The sequence below is a fragment of the Mesoplodon mirus genome, assembly GCF_964341445.2.
Source record: "Mesoplodon mirus genome assembly, chromosome: 10".
NCBI lineage: Eukaryota > Metazoa > Chordata > Mammalia > Artiodactyla > Ziphiidae > Mesoplodon > Mesoplodon mirus.
Genome location: NC_138986.1, coordinates 27,989,136 through 28,008,221, shown reverse-complemented (window position 1 = coordinate 28,008,221; position 19,086 = coordinate 27,989,136).

Below are 19,086 nucleotides of genomic sequence, written 5' to 3'. Positions count from 1 at the left end.
CTGGTTGCTTGATATTTTAATTTAATTCACTTTTAATTATTTTACTTTTCAGGTAATATTCTAATATTTTTCTAAGTGTAGGACAATGACTTAATCTTCTCCGTCAATTGTCACACTTGAGGTGTCCAGAATCATCAGATAGCAAATTGTCATACCCTTGACATAGAAGGAATACTGATTTACTTTAGTAGGGATTGGGTCAGATGATGTAATCAATATTATCCAACTCTAATTTCAATGAACTACAGAAATCTATTTTTGCTTCTGACAATGGTCTCTATGAATGAAGTAATTTATCATACAGATGATGAAGAGGAATGAAAGGACCAAAAGGTACTAAAAGAGATATAATATACATGTTTCATTGTAATGCTACAGTACTAAACAGGGAGTTATTTTTCTTACTTACTATTTGTAGATTTTTTAGCAAGCTTACTTGTTCTCCTGTCCACTCTTTATATGGGTACAAATTCTCTTATTTAAAAAACTCTTACCAAACAATCAAGACACATTTTTTTCACCGCAACTATATTTTCTGCCAAAATGACCAATTGAGATTGAGACAAATTTCTCTTAGTGCAAATCCAGTTAAATTTTTAAAATATAAAATTATTAATTCATACTGTCAATATTTACCATGTATTTCTCTGTATTTTTTACCAGGTACCATATTACAACATGTAAATCTATACAAATGATGCAAAATATGTAGAATAGGACTACAAAATAACAATAATGCTTCTTGCTCCTAGCATGTGGTTATATTACATTAAAATCTCTAAGTATGAAAACAAGAAAAAGACTTTAATAATAGGAAACTGAAAAATAAACTCAGAAGAGAAGCAGAATTTTGAAATTCTGAAAACCAATTTCTTTATTAACAGTAATTGTTTTTCTAACTTACCAACCTCAAAAAGTTAACAAATAGGTTAAATATTAATTGGAATTAATAAACCAAATTTGAAAAACCAAATTTGACTCATTCTTCAAATTTTGCATGTATTTGCTAATCACAAAAGGCAGAAGAATTACCATAGTGATTATGTTTCTGGTTAGGACCCTGGTTCATTGAGCCTAGAATCCTGTCCTCATATATGATATCAATGGATAATTTGTTCTACTTTCCAACAACCATAAATATATCAGGAATCTAGCCAGAAGATGTCCCAAGTCATTTTCATTGTAGACCTAATGATATTAATGTTAACTATTAAGTATGAAGCTGATTAGTTTTATTTATTATTTTTATGAATTCATTTATTGAGCACTTATACTATGCCTGATAGTTTAGCTTTAATTTATTCATAATCTCTTCCCAAACTCCCTTGTGATTGGATCTCTTGCAGAAGAATGTCAAATATTTTATAGGTGGTTGGAAGGTTCCTTCCTATCCTATGGATAAAAGCTTCAAAGATGTCTTAATACATTTAATACTTAAAAAAAATCACCCCCGATGTGTATATACAGATAAGCTCTCTTGAACATATAACCTAATGCAATTATTAACACTTTATTGATAATTTTATGTATGTATAGGCAGTTCTAGGTTGTAACAGGCCCACTGGGTCTCAGCAGGCCCATCAGTGTACTAGACCTACAGAGAAAACTTGTCTCAGATTCCATTCTGGAACTGTTTTATTATAGACTACTAATAAATTATCCCACAAGAGGTCACCAAAGCTCCATTTTTTTTTGGAGTGTGATTTTTTTTTTTTTTTCTACTTTTTGTCTTTCCTGCAAAGGAATTGAAAAATATTTTGTTTCCTGGCTTTCTGCCTACTCAGTAGGCAGATCTGCCAGTCTGCTCCAGCTATACATGAAGGTAAGTAACTGAGAAGCAGGGTTTGGTCAGGGGCAAGGCACCTAACGGAGGTTTGTAGCCAGCTGTTGCCATTGCACGGGCTGTCCATTGTGTGGAGATCCACAGGAGGGACTAACATGAAAAGAAAGGGAAACACAACCATGCGCCTTCTGACCTCAACAACTAAGCTCCCTTACCGTAAATTAGACCCTTTTAAAGTCCCTGGGTTGACATTCCAGATTCTTGCTCATACCAGAATGATAGAACAGAGATCTAACAGAAGCCTGAACTCAAGAAATATTTGCTTGGGGAAGGTTGAATAAAGAAATACTAAAATTACTCTCAGTGATGGAAAGTTGCTGCTAGATCTAACTACTTCTTGGGAGAATTTTTAGACAAGCAGTCAGATTCCTGTAAAGAAATTGGTTTACAACAAAGCATTCTTTTAGGAACAACCTCTATTTTCTTCATAGCAAACATGAATATTAAAAAAGACACTTAAGGGCTTCCCTGGTGGTGCAGTGGTTGAGAGTCCGCCTGCCGATGCAGGGGACGCGGGTTCGTGCCCCAGTCCGGGAGGATCCCACATGCCACGGAGCGGGTGGGCCCGTGAGCCATGGCCGCTGGACCTGCGCGTCCGGAGCCTGTGCTCCGCAACGGTAGGGGCCACAGCAGTGAGAGGCCCGCGTACCACAAAAAAAAAAAAAAAAAGACACTTAAAATTATGTTTTAGAGAAAAGTAACCTTAACTTTTGAGGCTATTTCCCCCCACCCTTACAAGCATATAACCCTAATATAAAAACGAGATCTTTCTTTGATTTCCCCATTCCCCAGATCTTAGAAGAAATAATGTTTGTCTTAGGACTTTCGAATAGTAACATTATTGGTTGTATATCTTCCTAGCTAGGGTCACTGGTTGCATTTTTTTTTTTTTTTTTTTGGTGGTACATGGGCCTCTCACTGTTGTGGCCTCTCCCGTTGCGGAGCACAGGCTCCAGACATGCAGGCTCAGCGGCCATGGCTCACGGGCCCAGCCTCTCTGTGGCATGTGGGATCTTCCCGGACTGGGGCATGAACCCATGTCCCCTGCATCGGCAGGTGGACTCAACCACTGTGCCACCAGGGAGGCCCACTGGTTGCATTTTTTAATGGGTTATATTATACAGGTGTTATATTATACCAGGCTAGGGATACAGGCAGAACCCTCTCTAACAATCTTTTCAGTTCCCTTCTCTAAATGGGGAATATTTAACTTAAAGTAATGTGATTTAAATGTATATGAAAAGAAAAGTTTTATTGTTGTGAATCAAGTGTTTGAACACTCTCATGTTTTCATATGAATAAAGAGTGTTAAAATTATAAAGAAAATTAGAATTGTAAGGATGAAAGGACCTGTAAAGATCCCAACCCTATGAACATAAAGGGATTTAGACAAGATGATTTCTCTGGTCCTTTCCAGCTGGGAAATATAATGACTCTATTTAAATTCTGTATTTTGGAATATAAAATGTCCATTTCCATTTCAGTGAGATTGCTTTGGGTGAAGGGCTTTTCTTATTTGAATAGCTGTCTTGTTATGCAACCTGGCTTGGGAGTTACAATTCAGATCATGAAATTCTTCACTTACTGGGATTTTTTAAATGATTTCCTTGACAGGTTTTGTTTAATGTATGTTTCAAACTTCTGTGTTAATGAACACACTGTTTCATGAAATGCTTTTGTAATATGCTTAACATAAATTCTTCCCTCATTTCCTTTTGGAATATGCAAAGCTCATATACTTGTATCAAGATGCTCATGAACTAAAAGTCTCCAAGTAAATAATAATACAGGGATATGAATTTCTATTTGACTTGAGCCATCACCTAGAAAAAAAGGATAGATGAAACACAGGCTAGGCAGGAGAGTGAGAGTGAACCAGTCATAATGTACAGAAAAGCAAATCATAGTTCTAATATCTCAAAGAATCACACAGTGAGTCTTTTTACATACCACTCCCATCTACTCCACCATCCTGGGCTAGTCTTAGCTCACAAGGCACATTAATTGTCCCAGTTTACTCACAGTAAGCCCTGGGTAGGCACAGCCAGACAAGATTTCAAATATGTGTGTTACAAATAAGTACGAATCACTGACTCTTAGCCCAGACAAACATTGTTAGGAGAGTATTAGGACTGCATGAATGCCTCATGCACTTATCTCCTGCCTGGCACTGAGTTCTGTGCCTTAGGACAAAGGTTTTCCTAGTCCTTGCATTCAAGTAGCTCACAGTATAGTTGGAGAAAGGAGGCAAGAGAAAACTTTGTCACAGCTGTTCACATTGTCTTTCCTTCATTGATATGTACCTTGTTGATACTGCATGAACTGAGCTAATTGCCATTTAAAGTGCTTTAAAAGATTATATTATAATGCAGCATTGGAACGAAAAGTTATTGTGTGTGTAGAAAGGCTAGAAACCATGCAGTGAATGTCTATTTGATACCAGTGAGGTAATTATCATTGGAGCGATGATCCCCATTTCTTATTTCCTTGCAAATTAATGAAATGCTTGATGCATCCTAAAACTGGAAAATACAAGTTAAATTAGTTGTGTAAGGCGTTGTGAATGAGATATGTGCAAAGAATTGCCTATCAGCTTCCTACCTCACCAAGAGCATCAGCATTACCAGGGAACTTAAGAAAAATGCAGAATCTCAGGCTGCATCCCAGACTTACAAAATCAGAAACTGCATTTTAAGAAGATTCCCAGGTGATTCATATGCACATTAAATTCTGAGAAATACTGGTATTACATGCCAAGCCCTTCAACTAAAGGCAGGAAGAATTGCCTAATCCATTTGAAGAGATGGAATAAATTTCAGAACAAGGAGTTGATGTGATCAATTCATTCATCATGCAGGACTATCATTCAGGGGTCAAACGCCAATATCAGAAGCTTCCTGCTCAGTTTGAACAGCAACTGTTTAACTTTCTATGACATGTGATTCTACTAAAGAAAAACTGAGACCATGAGTTGGTTAAATAAGAAAGACTAACAAACCCCGGGCTATTTGATATATCTCAAAATTGCACTAAAAGAATTATTTCAATATGTACCAAATGAAAATTCTAAGTTATAAGAAAACATTGTCGTAATTTTATTGACAGCTTTTTTGGTTCCTTAGCATTCCTTAAAATCATAGTGTATCTCATAATTGATGGTGTCTTAGACTTGATGAAAAGCAGCCCAACACAGTGTGCTAAGTACTATATCACAAGAAGCAGGGACTGCTCTGGAGCAAATAGGAGACCGTCTGTCATCATTGGGAAAGGTTTATTGCCTTTATTGCAGAAGTTAGGCAGGTGAAGAAGGGAGTGGAGTGAAGTGAGGCACAGAGAGGGGAGCATTCCAAGAAGACGGAATTACAAGTGTGAAGGCAACGAGACTGCTGGTAAAGAAGCAGATGGAGGGCTTCCCTGGTGGCACAGTGGTTGAGAGTCCACCTGCCAATGCAGCGGACACAGGTTCGTGCCCCGGTCTGGGAGGATCCCACATGCCGCGGAGTGGCTGGGCCCGTGAGCCATGGCCGCTGAGCCTGTGTGTCCGGAGCCTGTGCTCCGCAACAGGAGAGGCCACAACAGTGAGAGGCCCGTGTATCGCAAAATAATAATAATAATAATAATGATAATAATAATAATAATAATAAATAAAAACACAGGCTTAGGGTCAGAGTGAGTTAGGGTAGATGAGCAGCTGGTCAGCCATAAATGTGAACTTCAGTGCCCATGAGGCGACACAGGAAGTAAAGCATCATTCAAACCTTTGCCCTTTTAGATGAAGGCAGTTATTATTTGGGCAGATATTGTGGGGATATGGGGGATGAATTTCTGCCATTATCTTGTGAGCCTTAGAATTCACCAAACATCTTTGATCATCTTGAAACCCTCTCACACTAAGATAACAAATCTGTTTTTTGGGGGTGTTTTGGACGTAAAAAACTTTCCCATTCAGGCCCTTAGATATGCACTTCCTATGGCAGCCCCAAGGTGGTGCTGCTGAGCTGGTTGTCATGTCGTGGTTTGGAAATGGTAGAGGCAGTGGCGCTATTTCCTCCTTTTCACAGAGTAAGGGGCTCTTCAAGGTGAGGGAAATAGCCTAAGGTTAGTGTCCGGGTATTTGTGCAGAGTCCTTAAGCTCAAAGAGAGCATATGCATGCTGGGTTAGAAAGTGGACACTCATCCGTAATGAGATGAGTGGTGGCATCTCTGCTACCTCTTGACACAAATGTGATTCCGGTTGGTTAACCTTGCTCAGTCCCAGCAGTGAGAAACACAGCTCAGTGAGGGACTTGAGTGAGTGTACACAAAGCTGGCCATAGACATTCGAGCCAAAGTGTGAGGTGGACATATTCTAGAATGAAAAGAGGAGTGGATTTGCAAAGGCTGAGGATAATAGTAGACAACAGGTTCTCTAGCACTGTTCTCTCAGCTCCTTGTGTGCAGTGCCAGGGGTGTCAAGTGGGGCTCCTCTGATAATGTCTGCTCACATGGGATCCAGCTTGGGGTAGTGGATATCTGGGCTAACTGTGCTTGCATCTGTTCTTCAAAGCTATGTTATGCCTTAGTCTATTATAGGTTGCACATGGAGGCTTATTATTTCGAAGACAGATTTGTAGTTCAACTGGTGGAATATTCTCTCCTTGAGAGTGGGGCACTTAGGTTATTACAGTAGTCTCCTAGCTGGTCTCCCTGCTTCCAACCCTTCCCCCCATAACTCTATATTCTCAACACAGCGCTCAAAATGATCTCTTAAGAGAGTGAGTCAGCTCATGTCTTCTCTACTCAAAATCCTTCCATGCCACCTCTACTCAGAGTAAAAATCAAAGTTGGTACAGTGGCCTCCAAGGCTCTCTGTGACTTGTGGCCCCTCCCCTTCTACTGCTCTGACTTCATCTTCTCTTGCTTATCCCCTCACTCACTCTGCTCCCGCCATCCTTGCCTCCTTAAACGCCAGTCATATTCCTGCTCCAGGGCCTTTGCACTTGCTAGTCTTGTTACTTAAAATACTCTGCCCCCAGATATTTGGGAAGCTCTTCTCCTTCGGTTCTTTGCTTGAATGTTGTCTTTGCAGTAAGGCTTTCCTTGGCCACCTATTTAAAATGACACCTAACATTCCTGAACTCCTTTTCTTGCTTTATTTTTCTGTTTTCCCCCATTTACTTTTAATTAATTAATAAACTCAAGGAGAGCAGGGATTTTTCCTCTTTTGTTCTCTGGTGTATCCCCGGAACCTAGAACAATGGGTGGCGATCAATAACTAGCTCTTTGTTGAATAAAATGAAAGGATACGTGGATTAGCTCCAAACCATATGATTTCCTGGTGTCAGAACCGGGCACTGACCACGTGGTCCACATCCAGGACGTGCAGAGCTATCCTGATTGGCGGCTTGCTTGTTTTGCTGATGCCACAGAAAATAGACAATTAGATGGGCTCTGCTTCCTGGACAACTCTAGTGGTGAGTGATGGGGGTTTAGGAGCAGCAGTGAGGAACTGGAGGTGGGCCATTCATTACGCTTCCAGCTTTTGGATGAATTCTAAGAGTTCACTGGGCAACAACTTCTCAAGCTCTCCTGGCTTAAAACTGTGAAACATAATGGTGCTCTGGTGAAGATATATTGTGTTTGTTGCTCAACACTCATTACCCTAATTTGCTCAGAGGGACCCAGTTTTTCATTCTCAGTCTGCACGCTTCAAGTGAAGTGGGTTCCCCGGAGCAGAAGTTGGCCAACTACTGCCCATGGGCCAAGTTCTGCATGCTGCCTGTTTTATAAAAACCCGTGAGCAAAGAATTGTTTTTACATCACTAAATGGTTGCAAAACAAAAATCAAAAGAAGAATAGTATCTCCAGATATGTGAAAATTATATAAAATTCTCATTTCGCTGTCTGTAAATAAAGTTGTATGGTAACACAGCCATGATCATTCATTTATGCATGGACGAGGGCAGAGTTGAGTGGTTGTGACAGAGACCATATGACCTGCTAAGTCAAAAATATTTACTCTCTGGCTCTTGACAGAAAACATTTGCTATCCCCTACCCTAGACTATCAGTGTATGATTGTAGTCCCATGATTCAGTGTGTGGGTTAACATAAGACCCAGGATTACACATCTAGACCTTTGTATGGGCTATTGAGGAAGCTGGCTATCTCCTCTGCTGCCTCACGTGAGCAGCTGTGGGTGTCAAGAGCCATCAGGCGGCCGCTAAGGATGGGGTCCTAATCAAGTTTGTCTGAAACCATTCCAGCTCTGGAATTTTCAGCTATGCGAGTCAATACCTTCTTTTAAATCTTAAGTTAGCTAAAATTGGTTTTTGTTGCTTGTAACCAAAGAAACTTAAGTGATAAAGTCGCTTGGAAGAAATCTTACCTTAGGTGTGTAGGGAACAGGGTAAATGAATTCCCAGGATCTTTGCCTTATTTTGAAAATAGCAGACACCTGGCAGAAGATGGGAAATCTGTCTTAATAGCGCCCTCTATGACCTGAATTTGTCCTGTTGTAGGAGAAATCCTAGAAGCTTGAGAAAGGCAATTAGAGTCTAAAACTTTCACTTTGCAGCAGGTCTGTGTCTTCCCTAGGTATAAATACCAGGGGACTTCAGGACTTAGGATTTTTATATCCTCTTATTGGAATTACCCATATAATATATGAGTTATCTCATGTAGGCTCTTCAATTTTTATTTACACAGTAGCAGCACCACTGTACTTTTTAATTCAAATGAAATGCATGAAGGTGTTCAAGAGAGAAAACCTTTGTAATATGTTCCATTATTCTGTTTGAGTTGAATGTTCAAAATATCAGACATTATCAAATACAGGCTCATAATCAAATAAAAATATAAACACATGTAATATTTTGACTTTCTAATATTTTTAGCAATGTAAATAGATTTTTCCCTCTTATTAATCCCACACCCGGCCATTTAAACTGCAAAGTTGCTTTCCTCTCTCTGTCTTAGGGAAAGGTTGAACACAGTAGAAAATAAAACAAAAAACAAAACAGAGAAACCAAAAAACCCCACAAATCCAGGAAACTTCTGGCAAAAAGATCACATCTTTAAGATGATGGTGGGTCTCTGGGTATAGACAAATTATTTGAGTGAAATATCGTGCATAAGTGTTGCTTTTTCTTTCTGGAGAGGAAAAGATTCTCCAAGGTTTATATAGTAAAGGAAGGGAAAATGCAAACAGAGAGGATGTGATAGCAATACATATGGGTGGGTTCCACACAGAGGGCTTCTGAACCCCTGGAGGCCTGGCTAGGGCATCTCTCTTGGGCTCTGTGGCTGGGCCCAAGAAGCTTCCTGCACCTGCCCTGGCCTGGGATGTGCAGGATGTGATGTATGGGCTGCACAGCCATGTGATGTATGGGCTGCAGGCCTGGGTGGATCCCAGGGAAGCTGGCAAGAGTGTCTGGTATTGGGGTGCTGGGAGGGGAGACCAACTGAAGCCCTCGGGCCTCCATCTGTACTCCTCCTTCTCTCCCTCCATGGTACAGGCAGGTCCACGAGCTCTGCTTTGGCAGAAACCCAGGGAAGTGGCCAAGTTCCAGGGTAGAGTTGTGAGATAGGAGAGTCATAAATTTATTGAATAGAATTTTCACAACCTTCTACCCCTGCTGCAGCATCAGAGTTTGACGTCGAAATTAGGTTGAGTCAAATAAGACAATTTCTCATGCACCTGAGTTTATGGATGAAGATTGATGACCTTCTAGGTCAGATATATTCGTCTCCATTAGTGTGGAAAATCCAGAGCTGACTTCACTTCTCAGTCATCCCAAGTATGACAGTTACATTTTGCCAACGGTAGGCAAGTGTTATAACGGGTTATTTGTATTCCGTATTATAGATTTTGCTTCATTGCAATGTACTGTTGTTCATTTTGAAGAACTGCTTTTTCTTCATTTGGTTATGGAGTCTATTCTTAATTGAGAAAGGGTGAATCACTGGGTTTCATTAGGAAGCTCTTGAGAGAGATTTTCATTTGCTTTAACATAGAACCAGTGAAATAATAGAGCAATAACACATTTATCTTATATAATTGTATCCCTCCTCTAATACATAGCAGGTTTTGTGGAAATATTAACATAACAACTGTGCTGAATAATTCTCCTTCAACCAAACAAGAACAATGCAATGATTCTATTTCTAAAACCTCTTCCATTTTCTAATATTGTTCTTCTCATCCTTCACCTGAGAAAAAAGCGAGATGAGAAAATAGATAAAGTGAGCTATGGTAAAAGCTTTTCCCTGGCAAAGCAGAAGGAGACCCTTGATGTTATCCTGACCCAAGGGAAAGTGTGTGTGTTATGGGTTAGCAGTTCTCAACCAGGGGCTATTTTGCACACGAGGGTATTTGACAGTTTCCAGGGACATTCTTGGCTGTCTCTACTGGTGGGGTGGAGAAAGGGGGAAGGGGTGCTATTAGAGTCCAGTGGGAAGAGGCTAGAGATGCTGCTGAGCATCCTACAATGCAGAGGAGTGTTCTGCCTCCAACAGAGAATTCCCTAGCCCCAAATGTCAACAATAATGCCAAGGTTGAGAAACCCTGCTACTGAGGTAATCAGGAAAGGACCTAAGATTTGAGCAAGTTAGCGGGATGGCAGAGTGTTTACAGATTGAGAGGAAGCACTTGGACATTTTGAAAAAGGAGGAAATAGGAGGGGAGTACCTGAAGAGTTGGATAATTCTTTTCTATTTGAGGCAAATTTTAAAGGGAGTGTGTAACAGAGTGTGTAACTTAACAGAGTGTGTCGTTACTGACTTTTTAAGGAAAGAATAAAATTCCATGAAATCAATATTATGGTTGTTAAAAGCACAAAATCAAGACCACGATTATATTTCACAATTTGTCATGCTCATTTCACATACTATCATTTTTTTTGTACTGAGTGGAAGTAATGTGCAAGCAAAAATATGGAAGTGGGAAAGCGGGGGCTATTTCTACCTGGCTAGATTGTATAGACCAATGAATGCCTGGGGAAAGGTGTTCAATAGCGATTATGGAGTTTGGGTCCACTCAACAGAAGTGGGGTGATGGAAAGAGGCTGTACTAGGGTTCTCCAGAGAAACAGAAAGACTAAGATATGTATTTTAACTATGTATCTATGTATCTATCATCTATCTATATCTATCTATCGAGAGAGGGAGAGAGTTTAAGGAATTGGGTCATATGATTTTGGGGGCTGGCAAATCCCAAATCTGTAGAGTAAGTTGTCAAGCTGGAGATTCAGTAAGAATTACTGCTTTGGCATATATACAATGGAATATTACTCAGCCATAAAAAGAAACAAAATTGAGTTATTTGTGGTGAGGTGGATGGACCTAGAGTCTGTCATACAGAGTGAAGTAAGTCAGAAAGAGAAAAACAAATACCATATGCTAACACATATATATGGAATCTAAAAAAAAATGATTCTGAAGAACCTAGGGGCAAGACAGGAATAAAGATGCAGACGTAGAGAATGGACTTGTGGACACGGGGAGTGGGAAGGGTAAGCTGGGATGAAGTGAGAGAGTGGTATGGACATATATACACTACCAAACATAAAATAGATAGCTAATGGGAAGCAGACGCATAGCACAGGGAGAACAGCTTGGTGCTTTGTGACCACCTACAGAGGTGGGATAGGGAGGGTGGGAGAGAGATGCAAGAGGGAGGAGATATGGGGATATATATATATATATATATATATATATATATATATGTATAGCTGATTCACTTTGTTGTAAAGCAGAAACTAACACACCATTGTAAAGCAATTATACTCCAATAAAGATGTTAAAAAAAAAGAATTAATGCTTTGGTCTTGAGTCCAAAGTCTTGAAACTCACACAGAGTTTCTACATCTGGAGGCAGAATTTCTTCTGAGGCCTTTGACAGACAATCTGTTCCAAGCATCCCACCCAGGTCCTGGTGGTTTGTTTGCAATCTTTGGCATTCCTTGGCTTGTAGAAACATCAACCTAATCTCTTTCTTCATCTTCACATTACATTCTCCCTGTGCATGTGTCTGTGTCCAAATTTCCCCTTTTTCATAGAGACACCAGTCGTATTGGATTGGGTCCCAGCTTAATGATCTCATATTAACTTAACTAATTAACTTAATTACACTTGCAATGACCCTATTTCTGAATCAGTTCACATTCCGAGGTACTAGGGGTTAAGACTTCAACATATGAAGTTTTGGAGGACACAATTCAACCCATAACAGGGTGTTTGAATAGAGGAGTGACATTTTCTGAATTGTTCTTACATTGGCAGCATCTCACAGGTGTCTTCTTTTTCAGGGACCTCAGTTATAAGAAAATGCTACAGTAAAGGCATGTGGAACAGACTCTTAAAATACTTATGAATCTTCTTTTTAATTGTTGTGATAATATAATGTAAAAACCTACATTATAAAACACAGGAAACAAAATTATTATTATATCGCTCCACAGAAAGAACCAGTTTTAGCAGTGATAGATAAATATCTAAATATCTATATAGGAATATGTATTTTTAATAAAAATGGGAATCAGACTGTACATACTCTTCTGCAGTTAGCCATCCTTTTCTTTTACTTTGAAGTGCATTTTGGACATCTTTTTATATTAGTACATAAAGAGCTACTAATTCTCTTTTACTGACTGCCTAGTATTCATTGAATGAGTGTACCATACTTGTTTAACCAATCCCTTACTGAGGACCATTTGGGTTTTTTTTTTTGTTTTTTTTTTGCGGTACATGGGCCTCTCACCGTCGTGGCCTCTCCTGCTGTGGAGCACAGGCTCCGGACGCGCAGGCCCAGCGGCCATGGCTCACGGGCCCAGCCGCTCTGCGACACGTGGGATCCTCCCGGACCGGGGCACGAACCCACGTGCCCTGCATCGGCAGGCGGACTCCCAACCACCGCGCCACCAGGGAAGCCTCCATTTGGGTTTTTTCCAAATTTTTGTTTTATAAGAAATGCTACAGTGAATGTCATTGAACATACATCTTTGTACACTTACTCAAGTATTTTCTGCTGGATATATTTCTAGAGATAGAATTATCGAGTCAAAAGGTGTGGCCATTTAAAATTGTAATAGACATTTATAAATATCATGCAAAAAATTGAATCAAATTTTTTCCCATTAAAAATGTAGAAATCATATTGGTAATCCCTACATAGAAAAAAGTAAATAGGTCATATTGATACTGTTTTTAATGATTCCTATATTAATCAAACAATAGTTACCATTGCTTTATTAACATATGCTTATTAGCCTTTATAGAGCTCTTGTCAGCAAATCTTAGCTTACTGCTAAGGTTTGGGCCTCCTTCCAGGATGAAGTTTGTTTGTGATTAATCGCTGATCATATTGGTACCAAAGTGTTCAATTTTATTCATCCATTTATTTGTTTGCCATCAAAATTACAGCTCCTGTAGCCCACTATTTTAGTTTCAACTTCTCAAAATCAATAAAAATGTATATTAAAACCATAACATTTGATTACTATTTAAAATACTCAAAATATGGACCCTAAGTACCAGTGCATAGCCCTAGAAAAATCGAATCATTTTAATACCTTTTTTCTGGGCCTTCGTCTCAGCCCCCTGATGTGTGGGTGTCATGCCAAGTGTGAACTCCTTTCTACTGTCTTGTTTGGCTGGAGCCAAGAGTCACGTCTTGCCAAAGGATTTCTAGAGAATTGGGTCTTGTGTAATATGGAGGAGTTCAGATCATGGAGGAGGTTTGGCTAGGACTGGTACTCCAAGGATACCATCATCTCCAGTCATAATTCTAGAAAACAGCTTGATATATTGACATCAAAGTCGCATCGGGCTATTCCACCAGCAGAATGGAATTCAGCCTTGGAGACACAGGACTGGTGTGACTTGGAAATCCTGAGATCTGGCAGTCGGTTTCAAGGGTCCATTCAGAGGATACAGAGAGCCAGGCACAGGGCCGATTCTTAGAGCTTGGCTGTAGAATTGGGGTCAGAGGAATGGAAGAGACAGTTTGGGTTCTTGTCCTAGGAGGCATGTTATGTTACCATATCAGGAACTTTACAACAGGGATCAAACAAACTGGAGATGGAACGGACTTAGGTTCTAGAGACAGTTACTGAAACTTCATATCCAATGTCTGACTTTTTCTGATTTACTTTTTGAGGCAAAGTCACTGATGTCATGTTTTTCCCCACAACACTGTATTCTGTGCCAACTGAGAGATGAAGATACAACACCTCCTAAAACAAAACTCTACTGTTGCCTCTGGGAGTTTCTTCCAAGTTGTATCTGGTACCCATGCTGCACGTTTTGATGATGGTACTGTATTTATCTTACTAGAAGGTGACCGTTGAAGGTGCTCAGCCAATGAGTAGAACTTGTATTTCTTCCAAAGTGGTTCTGAAATGGTTGTTGTTGTGGAAGATTTGTAGGGATTGTAGTTATCCCATCGTGCCACCAGAAATAACAACCAAATTCACCCACAGCTCTTGTGAGATATCATCACAGCAAGTAAATTCTCAACTTCAAAGATGTTTAAATGTGCATCTGAGAACTGAATGAAATACAATAATTAAAAAATATTTGCCTGAGGTAGTTTCACTAGTTGATTCCTTTAATCATTCAGCAAATGTTTACTCAGCACTTTTATGTGCAAGACCCTATGCTAAACACTGCCATCCATTTTATTTGTTGTTTATGTATTTGCACCTTCTCTCAGATTTCTTTATTAGCTTAGCTAATAATTTATGAAATTTATTGTTTCTTCCAAAGACTGACCTCTTCTATTTATTTGTTAATTCTATTTTCCATTTCATTATTTTCTGTTTTCATTCTTATTGTTTCCTTTTGCTTATTTTATTTTCCCCAACTTTCTTATTTGAATACCTTATGAACTTATTTCAACTCTTAATAATTTAGATGTATGTTTTTAAGTACATAAATTTATTTCTGCTCATGCTGTATCCTACTGTCTCTGATATGTGGCATTTGAACTATTGCTGTTTCTTAGTTGGTGATTTCAATTTAAAATTTTTTCTTTGGTAAAAAAATTATATTAGAAAAAAATTTTAATTTACATGTAGTAGGTTAGTTAATGTTTCTAATTTTGTGATTAATTTCCATGCTTATTGTAGTAGAAAACATCGTCTATATTATTTTTACTTTTAGGAACTTAGTTTTTTGTTGCCTAATATATAGTCAATTTTTTAAAAAAGTGTTTTTTGTGCACTTGAGAAGTGCATTGAGTTTGATTTAAATTAACGTGTCTACCTATTGGTTAGGTCATTTGGTTCATCATTATTTTTTTCTTTCAGCTGATTTGTTATCACTGAGAGAGATGAATTAGTCTCCCATATCTATTTGTGTCTCTGTGTGTTTCTTTTTGTATTTTTTGCTTTTGTTTTAAGGATATTTTGCTATTATTTGGTGCATAAATACTCATGAATATCAGATCTATATTGTGGGTTGCCCCACAATATAGATTGTGGGGGCAATCTATAAAGTGCCCCTCTTTGTCATATCTGGTGCTTTTTGACTTGTGTTCAACATCATCTGATACTACTATCATGATCCTGCTTTCTTTCGGTTTGTTTTTCTGATAGGTCTTTGCTGGTTTTTTAATTTACAATTTTACTGTGTCACTTTGTTTTAAACTTAGCTTTTCAGTACATCATGTTTTATTATGTAACCCATCTGCTTACTTTTATTACCTTTTAATTTATTTTTTCTAAAGGATGTATATTCTTAGGTTTCTAATGGGTCTTTTTATATCATAAAATAGTATTCACAGATTATTATTTAGACTATACATAAATTGTTTACTGTAAACAACATTTATCAGTTTGTCCCCCTGACTCCTCACCCTCTCTCACAGTAACCTTCCTACTTGGATGGATCGTGGTCCCTTGTATATCGCATGGTCAATAAAGTCCACAGGCTGACCTTGACTATCATTGCCATAGCAGTTCAATCTCTGTTCTACATTCAAATGGGTTCACTGCTCACTGCTGTCACTTTTGCCACAACGTTTTCCTTTTATTGATTGGCTAAAGTTTGTTTCTTTAAGAAGTTTTCATGGGACTATATTTCCTAAGTTCATCCATGTTTGAAATGTCTGATGTTGGTCTATTTGTGCCTAGACAATACTTTGACTAAAAATCTCTGGAGTCCATGATCTTTTCCCTGAAGACTTGACATTTGTCCATCATCTTTCAACATTATATCATGTCTGTGGGAAAGTCGAAGCTTACCTGACTTTTACCTCTCATAGACGACTAGATTCTTTCTTTATCTTTGAAGTCTAGTATCATTACCAGGAAAGAGACTGTACCATTTTGATCAGTTGCATGCATTTTTTACTGAAACATAATGTAAACTTCAAATCGATAGGTTCAAATATTTATTTTAAAAATGACTTTTGAATTATATTTTTGAATATTTTTTTGTGCCTTATTGTTTTCTTTTTCAGAAATACCAAATAAGTGTAAATTTGATTTCCTTTGTCTTCTATAGCTTTTATTTGCTCCCTAGTCTTTTTAAACTCTTTTGGTCTGGCTCAGTGTTCTCAGGCTTGCCCTTCATGACTTTGTTTTACTTATTCTCCTTTCTGTTGCTTCTCAAATGTGACTTCATTTTTATGATGCTCTTATTTACCCCACCCCCCAAGTTCTTCCAGCATTTATAGATGCCACTGTTTCATTAAGTTCTCTGATTTCCAGGAGGACTGTTCAAAGCCTTCACCAGCTTCATGGCAATATATTTGAGATGTGCGTTGTGGGTTTTTGTCTATTTTTTTTTATCATATGTCTTTGCTGTCTTAAAGTGTTTTTGCTTCAATCCCATTTTTGTTCCTTTTTAAAAAATTATGACTGATTTATGAGTGAGGGAGGTTCTTCTCAGTCTTGGTTGAACTATAGAGTGGTTGTACTTTTATCCCGATCTGTCTCTAATGTGATGATTATTTATAATGGTTCAAATCTATTCTCAGCAAGAATATCCTTTTGTTGAGTAAGTTCTAAGCTTGCTTTCCTCATTAAGGGAAGAAGCTGGGTGAAACTTAGGTCTATGTTTTTAGTTTTGGGTTTAATTTCTTTTTTCAGAATGGAGCTTTATTGTCTTCACTGGTTATAAAATAGAACTTCATAGGAAGTATAAAACAACATTGAAAGCATAAAGAAAAAGGTAAGAATCACCTAGAGATAAACATCAACACTTAGAGATAAACATCATCATTTTGATATATATTAGTCCATAATTTTTAAAGCACATATATGTTGGTGTATATATAGTATATACACAGACATACACAGAAAAAATGGCATACATTTGTGTCTGTGTGCATTTATATGTGTGTATGTGTATGTACATAAACATTATGTGTATATTTAGTGTGTATATATATATATGTATATACACATATTATGTGTATGTCTAGTGTCTATACACACAAAGAAAAAATGTATTCATACTATACATGCATACTAAAAGGCACCCAACTTAATTTTTTCCCTATCAGCTAGCCCAGAGGTTCCCAAGCCATACACTGACACACCCCAGGGCACTACAGCAAACTCACAGGGTGTCACTGTAATTTTTAAAACCTTGAAGGAAATGCAGTGATAATGATATCTCTTGGATACCCTGTGAACTACTAGACTGAGGTGGTTCACAGTCGACTTTGGATTTCAGCGATGTCAACTTTACAAAGCTGGATTGATGCAATTAAAAGCAGTACTCTGTGAAAGTCAATGCAGGACAGGAAATGAGGGTGATGGTGTCCACTCTGATTCCAGGATTTGAGAGGTATGCAGTGACCAATACCAAACATATCCCATTAATAAGTAATTGTGGCTAGTCAAGAATGAAATAAAGGGCTTCCCTGGTGGCGCAGTGGTTGAGAGTCCGCCTGCCGATGCAGGGGACACGGGTTCGTGCCCCGATCCCGGAAGATCCCACATGCCGCGGAGCGGCTGGGCCCGCGAGCCATGGCCGCGGAGCCTGTGTGTCCGGAGCCTGTGCTCCGCAACGGGAGAGGCCACAGCAGTGAGAGGCCTGCGTACAGCAAAAAAAAAAAAAAAGAATGAAATAAAAATATTCATTTCAATTTATGTGTATTATTTTTCAAGCATAGAGATCTATGCATCAGTCAATTGTATGATAGAATATTTTCAGACCTTCACAGTCTCAAAATATTTACCTCTCTTGCAACCTTTCTCAGGAAGCTCTTGGAGGATACACTCCTTGAAAATGAGGGAATAGATCAAGAAAAAGGATACAGGAAATAGGAGATTTATCACAGCAGAGTAACAAAGGGAATTCCCTGTATGATGACAAGTTGCTACATTAAATCTTTTGCCAATTTTTCTACTAGGCTGTTGGTCTTTTCCTCATTGACTTGAAGAACTATTTTTTAAGGACATAAGGCTTTGTCATGTTCCAAATTATTTCTCTAAGTTTCTTTTTCCTTTTGATCTTGTCTATGTTTTTTTTCTTTGCTACATAATAATTTTAAAATTGTATATGATCAGATTTTTTAATCTAAAGATAATTTTAACTCTCAAATCCTGTGATTCTACTCAGTTCAGAAAGGAACTAAAGTGGAGTGAGAATAGGGTACTGGTGGCCAAGAAGAAAGAATACTCTATTGCAGGCCAGAACACATGGATTACAGTTACAGTAATGTTATAGTTACAGAAACTAAGCCAGTTGCTTGATTTCTTTGGATTTTACATTTGTTAGCTATAAAATGGTGAGGCTGTTACTAGATACCTGCTAAGCTCTTTCCAACCCTGTGTGTTGATCCGTTTTTCAGTTGATGTAATGGGAGCCTTTTGACAACAAATTTAAATTGACTCTTGGAAAAATGCTAGATATCATTAACAACAAAAATTTAAGAGAAAACCGTGAGACTAAGTACCACAAAACCATAAAAAATACAGATTTAAGTAGTACAAAAATTCAAATTGACTGCTGCTCAGAAGACATTGAAGAGGGAAAGGACATGTCCTTTGTGGTGGTGGTCTGGTTTTCCAGTGACTGTGTGAATGGTATCTAGGACATCAAGAAGCCTGGAAAGGTCAAACTGATTTCAACTGAGCTTTTCATTGGCAAAAAGGAAACAGATGGCAACTTGCTGAAACTCCACCTACAATGTGCTTTGAACACAAACAGTTGAACACAAACATTTTCTTCTTCTTCTTCTTCTTTTTTTTTTCTTGAGAGTGACAACTCATTTACAAAACATGGAAGAGAGGGGAGAGCTCTGAAACTCAC